Genomic DNA, 6000 nt, shown 5'->3' on the forward strand with positions numbered 1-6000 from the left:
GGAGAATCCAAGATTACAAAGTGTGGGGCTGGATGAACACAGCATGCCAAGCAGCACCTTAGTAGGAGCACAAAAGCTGACGTTTTGGACCTAGACACTTCATCAGAAAAGGGGGATGGGGAGAGGATTCTAAAATACATAGGGAGAGAGGGGGACGCGGACTGAAGATGGATAGAGGAGAAGATAAGTGCAGAGGAGAGTATAGGTGGAGAGGTAGGGAGGTGATAGGTCAGTCCAGGGAGGACGGACAGGTCAAGGGGGTGGAATGAGGTTAGTAGGTAGGAAATGGAGGTGCGGCTTGAGGTGGGAGGAGGGAATAGGTGAGAGGAAGAACAGGTTAGGCAGGCAGGGACGAGCTGGGCTGGTTTTGGGATGCAGTGGGGGGAGGGGAGATTTTGAAGCTGGTGAAATCCACATTGATACCATTGGGGCTGCAGGGTTCCCAAGCGGAATATGAGGTGTACAAGGTAATGAGAGGCATGGATAGAGTCAATAGCCAGAGACTTTTCCCCAGGGCAGGGTTGACTGCCACGAGGGGTCATAGTTTTAAGGTGTTAGGAGGAAGGTATAGAGGAGACGTCACGGGGAGGTTCTTCACCCAGAGAGTTGTGAGCGCATGGAATACTTTGCCAGTGGTAGTCGTGGAAGCAGAGTCATTAGTGGCATTTAAGCGACTGCTGGACATGCACATGGACAGCAGTGAAGTGAGGGGATTGTAGGTTAGGTTATTTCATTTTTGGATTAGGATTATTCCACGGCACAACATCGTGGGCCAAAGGGCCTGTACTGTGCTGTACTTTTCTATATTCTATGTTCCTGCAACCTACGGGTGGCATCATTATGGCACAGCAGGAGGCCCAGGATGGACTTGTCGCCTAAGTAATGGGAGGGGGAGTTGAAATAGTTCGCGACTGGGCGGTGTTCCCTTGTCACCCTTGTCTGCCTTCCAGAGAGACCACTCTCTCTGCGACTCCCTTGTCCGCACCACACTCCCCTTCAACCCCACCACACCGGGCACTTTCCCCTGCAACCACAGGGAGTGCAACACCTGCCCCCAACACTTCCTCCTTCACCCTCATCCCAGGCCCCAAGATGATTTTCCACATCAAGCAGATGTTCACCTGCACATCTGCCAGTGTGGTATACTGCCGGTGTGGCTTCCTCTACATTGGGAAAACCAAGCGGAGGCTTGGGGATCACTTTGCAGAACACCTACATTCAGTTCACAGTAAACAACTGCACCTCCCAGTCGCTGAACAAAGAGACCTTGGAGTGCAGATTCATAGTTCCCTAAGTGGAGCCGCAGGTAGTTAGGATAGTGAAGAAGGTATGTTTGGCTTTATCGGTCAGTGCATTGAGTATAGGAGTTGGCAGGTGTTGTTGTGGCTGTACAGGACATTGGTTAGGCCACTTTTGGAATACTGCATGCAGTCTTGGTCTGAGATAATGGGAACTGCAGATGCTGAAGAATCCAAGATAACAAAGTGTGAAGCTGGATGAACACAGCAGGCCCAGCAGCATCTTAGGAGCACAAAAGCTGACGTTTCGGGTCTAGATCCTCTCTGATGAATGGTCTAGGCCCGAAACGTCAGCTTTTGTGCTCCTAAGATGCTGCTTGGCCTGCTGTGTTCATCCAGCTTCACACTTTGTTATCTTGCAGTTTTGATCTCCCTGCTTTCGGAAGGATGTTGTGAAACTTGAAAAGGATTAGAAAGGATTTACAAGGACATTGTCAGAGTCAGAGGGTATGAGCTATGAGGAGAGGCTGAATAGGCTGAGGCTATTTTTTTCAGAGCGTTGGAAGCTGAGGGGTGACCTTAGAGAGGTTTATAAAATCATCAAGAGCACGAATAGAATGAATAGATTTAGCATGGGGGAGTCCAAAACTAGATAGCATAGGTTAAAGGAGAGAGGGGAAAGATTTAAAAGGGATCTAAGGGGCAACATTTTCACACAGAGGGTGGTGCGTGCATGTATGGAACGAGCTGCCAGAAAAAGTGGTGGGGATTGGTACAATTACAATATTTAAAAGGCATCTGGATGGATATTTAAATAAGAAGGTTGTCGAGGGATATGGGCCAAATCCTGGCAAATGGGACTAGATTAATTTAGGATATGTGGTCAGCATTCATAAGTCTGACTGAAGGATCTGTTTCTGTGATGTACAACCCTTTGACTCTAATCTCCTTAGCAACCTCCTTCAGAATTCTGGGGTGTAGTGCATCTTGTCTGGGTGATTAATTCACCTTCGTCCTTCCCGGCCACTATACTCACCTCTGCCTCCTGAGTCTCTTGAAGTTATGGTCTGCTGCAGGTGTTTTCTACAGTTGAACTGATGCAAAGCACCTATTCAGTTCCTCTGCCATTCTTTTCCCCACTACTACTTCTCCAGCCTCATTTTCCAGTGATCAAATATCCACTCTTGCTTCTCTCTTACTTTTTAACCATCTAAAGATAAAGCTCTTACAATCTTCTTTAAAATTACTTGCTAGGTTAATCTTATATTTCATCTGCTCCCCTTTATTGTTTTTTTTAGTTATCTTCTGTGTCTCATTTTTAAAGGCTTCCCAATCCTTTGGCTTCCCATTATTCTTCACTATGTTGTATGCTTGCCTTTTGCTTTTATGATGCCCCTGATTGCCCTTGTCAGCCATAGTTGCCCCCGTCCTCCCCTTAATATGTTTCTTCTTCCTTGGGATGAATTTCTGCTGTCTCACCTGAATTACCCCCAGAAACCCCTGTCATTGCTGCTGCACCATCTTCCCTGCTAAGCTCCCCTTCTAGTAAACTCTGCTCAGCAACTCCCTCATGTCTTTGTTGTTACCTTTACCCAATTATAATACTGTTATATCCCTTTCAAAATAGAGGGTGACTCCTATCATGTTGTGTCACTGCTCCCTTGGGTTCCTTCACTTAAAGCTCCCTAATCAAGTCTGCCTAATCACACATCGCAAAATCCAGAACTGCCTGTTCCTTAGTGGAGTTTAACACAAACTGACACAAAAACAATCTCATAGACATTCCATGAATTCCTTTTCTTGAGATCTGCTACCAACCTGATTTTCCCAGTCCACCTGCATGTTGAAGCTCCCATGGCTATTGTGATGGTGCCTTTCTTACAAGTATTTTCTATCACCTGATTATTTTCTCACTCACATTCTAATGCTTCTAGGAAGCTTGTACACTTGTTCTTTTCTCCTCTATGGTTCCTCAAGTCTAACCACACAGATCCTATGCCTTCCAACTTTATATCACTTCTTGCTATCAACTTAATTTCGTTTTTAATAACAAGGCAAACCCATTCCCTCAGCCCATCCTTTTGATAAAATATATATCCTTGGATATTCAGTTCATAGACTCACAGAATCCTGCCAGTGCAGAAAGAGGCCATTCAGCCCATTGAGTCTGCACCAACCCTCCAAATATCATCCCATCCAGATTCAAACCCCCACACACACCCCTCCGTCTCCACCCTATCCCTATAAACCCACATTTCCCATGGCTAACCCACCCAGTCTACACATCCCTGGACACTGCGGGGTGATTTAGCATGGTCAATCCACCTAACTAGCAGTCCCCCACTATGGAAGGAAACCACAGCATCTGGAGCAATCACACACAGACATGGAGAGTATGTGCAAACTCCACACAGACAGTCACCCAAGGCCAGAATCGAACCTGGGTCCCTGATACTGTGAGGCAACAGTGTTAACCATTAAACAACTGCGTATTTCCTAGCCCTGCTCCCTTTGTAGCCATGCCTCTGTGGTACCCACAGCATTGTACCTGCTGATTTCAATCTGCACTACCAGCTCATGTGCCTAGTTTCATATATTCTGTCCATTTAAGTACATAATCCCCAGTCTTACACTGACTGCCCCTGCTGTGATAGTCATCCTCTTCAATTTTCCAGGACTCTGGTCCCAGCATGATTCAGCGAACATTGAAACATCTCTCTCTTTCCCCAGTAGTCATGCCAATTTCCCATGAACTCAAACCCGTTTCCTTCACACTAATCTTTCAACTGTGATTTTACCACTATAATCTTGTTGACCCTACGCAAATTTGTTTGTGGCTCAGACAGTCATTCAGAGATTATTGCCATTTTGGTTCTGCTTTTTAATTTAGCCCCTAGCTACTCATATTCCCTCAGCAGAACCACTTTCCTCTTTCTACCTATATGTTGGTATGTACGTGGACTACGACAGCTGGTCTTTCCTCTCCAAGTTCCCATGCAGCCCAGGTGAGATATCTGGAACCTGGGCCTCAGGCAGGCAACACAGCCATTGGGACTCTCAATCCTGACCATAGAGAACAGTGTATATTCCCCTAACAACACTACTCCTGATTGCAACTGCATTTCTCTTATGTCCCCACTCCTGAATGGATCCCTGTACCATGGTCTTATGGTCAGTTTACTCATCCTCCCTGCAGCCCCAACTCTTATCCACACAGGGAGCAAGAATCTCTAACCTGTTGGGCAACCTCAAGAGCTGAGGTTCCTTCAGTGCTACCTCCTGAAACCCTGTACCTGCGTTACTCACAGTCACACTCTCCTATTCTTGACCGCTGACCAAATTTGAGGCAGTTAATGTAAGGGCTGTGACTGTCTCCTGAATCACAGCACCCAGGTAATTCTCCCCCTCCCTGATGTGTCGCAATGTTCAAAAGTCTAGCTCATCGACTCTGAACTGGAGTTTCTCAAGCAATCAACACTTGCTACAGATGTGTCACTGTGAACCACAATGGGGTCCACTAGTTCCCATTACAGTGGCAGCACGTTTCTTGGCCCTGCGTCTCTACCTTAATTATTTATTCTTATTAATTTGATTTTTAAAGCTTTTGTACTGGTCTTTTAGTTTGTACCTATTTTTCCAATTTATCCTCAATCTGAAAACAACCTGTAATAGGCAGTGAAATTAGTAGCAATCAGCAACTAATGAAGTAATGATTTACCTCTTTCACGCTGGGCAGCTGATTTTGAGCTTTAAGTTTATCCCATTTGAAAAACATATAAACTATGAGCCAAAAGAAATTAATCAAAAAACACCACTTCCCCCCTGCATCAAGTTCCTCGGTCTATATACTCACTCAGGCTGTGTCTCACACTGGAGTTGATTGTGTTCTTCTTGACCATGCGAAGCTTACTGATACATAACTTGTATACTTACATGTAACGTTTTTTTAAAAAAACAAGTTAGAATAAATTGCACTTGTTCCTTTAGATTTGCCTATCAGTTTTATGGTTCAGCAAAGGTTATTCAGCTCCATGCCAACCACTGGCCGTAACTTCTTCAGGACAACCTAATATTGCAGAAGGCAAGATTCAAATACAAGTTTTTAATTTAATTTTAGTCAAAGCAAATGCCAGAAGCAAAATAAGTAACTGACCAGTCATGATGTCTTGTACTTATTACATAATACACAGCATTAATTTATTTTCAGAACATTTAATTGTGCAATAAAATCTGATTGTATACAAATGCATCACAAGAAGCTGCATGGGCTTTTGCTTCACTTTGGCTCCTGCAGCTGTAGTTGTTGGGGTTTGGCAACTGCTCAGTAATACCACACAGAATTGTTATGTTGTGGAGGTATAGTACTGAATGAAGAAATGCTGTATTTTTTTTTAATGTCTCCATTTTGAGTTCCTCCAATGAAAAGGATAAAACAAGAACTCTTCTTGAGAAATCAAATGTGCTCTTGAACAGTGTTTCAGCAGTTTACTTGGTTTCCTATGGTGATTGGCATTTATGCACAACAGTCTTCTGTTTCAGAATAAGTTTGTCCTTTCTTATGTGCCAACTTCTTTGTTGTTTCACCAGCTAAGGCTTGGAAGTTATATAACTGGCATCCATGAAGGATCTGCACAAAACAAGGAACAAATTAAATTGCTTTTGGGCTCAGGTTCAGCATTTTCAGTGCAGGAGTTATAAGCAAATAATTCACAGCCTCTAACTTGGAGCAGCAAATGAAACCTCAATACAAGATAGACAACTT

General features: G+C 44.3%; 1 long non-coding RNA gene across 1 annotated transcript in view; it reads right to left on the minus strand.

Moving 5' to 3' along the window:
• The window catches only part of LOC125452882 (uncharacterized), a 112505-nt gene extending 107233 nt beyond the window's left edge, over positions 1 to 5272 (minus strand). The window contains exon 1 of the long non-coding RNA XR_007247623.1: positions 5092 to 5272. This is a non-coding gene — a long non-coding RNA (uncharacterized LOC125452882). The remainder of the gene's footprint in view (positions 1 to 5091) is intronic.
• Positions 5273 to 6000: the final 728 nt, after the last annotated feature.

The sequence above is a fragment of the Stegostoma tigrinum genome, chromosome 4, assembly GCF_030684315.1.
Source record: "Stegostoma tigrinum isolate sSteTig4 chromosome 4, sSteTig4.hap1, whole genome shotgun sequence".
Classification (NCBI taxonomy): Eukaryota; Metazoa; Chordata; class Chondrichthyes; order Orectolobiformes; family Stegostomatidae; genus Stegostoma; species Stegostoma tigrinum.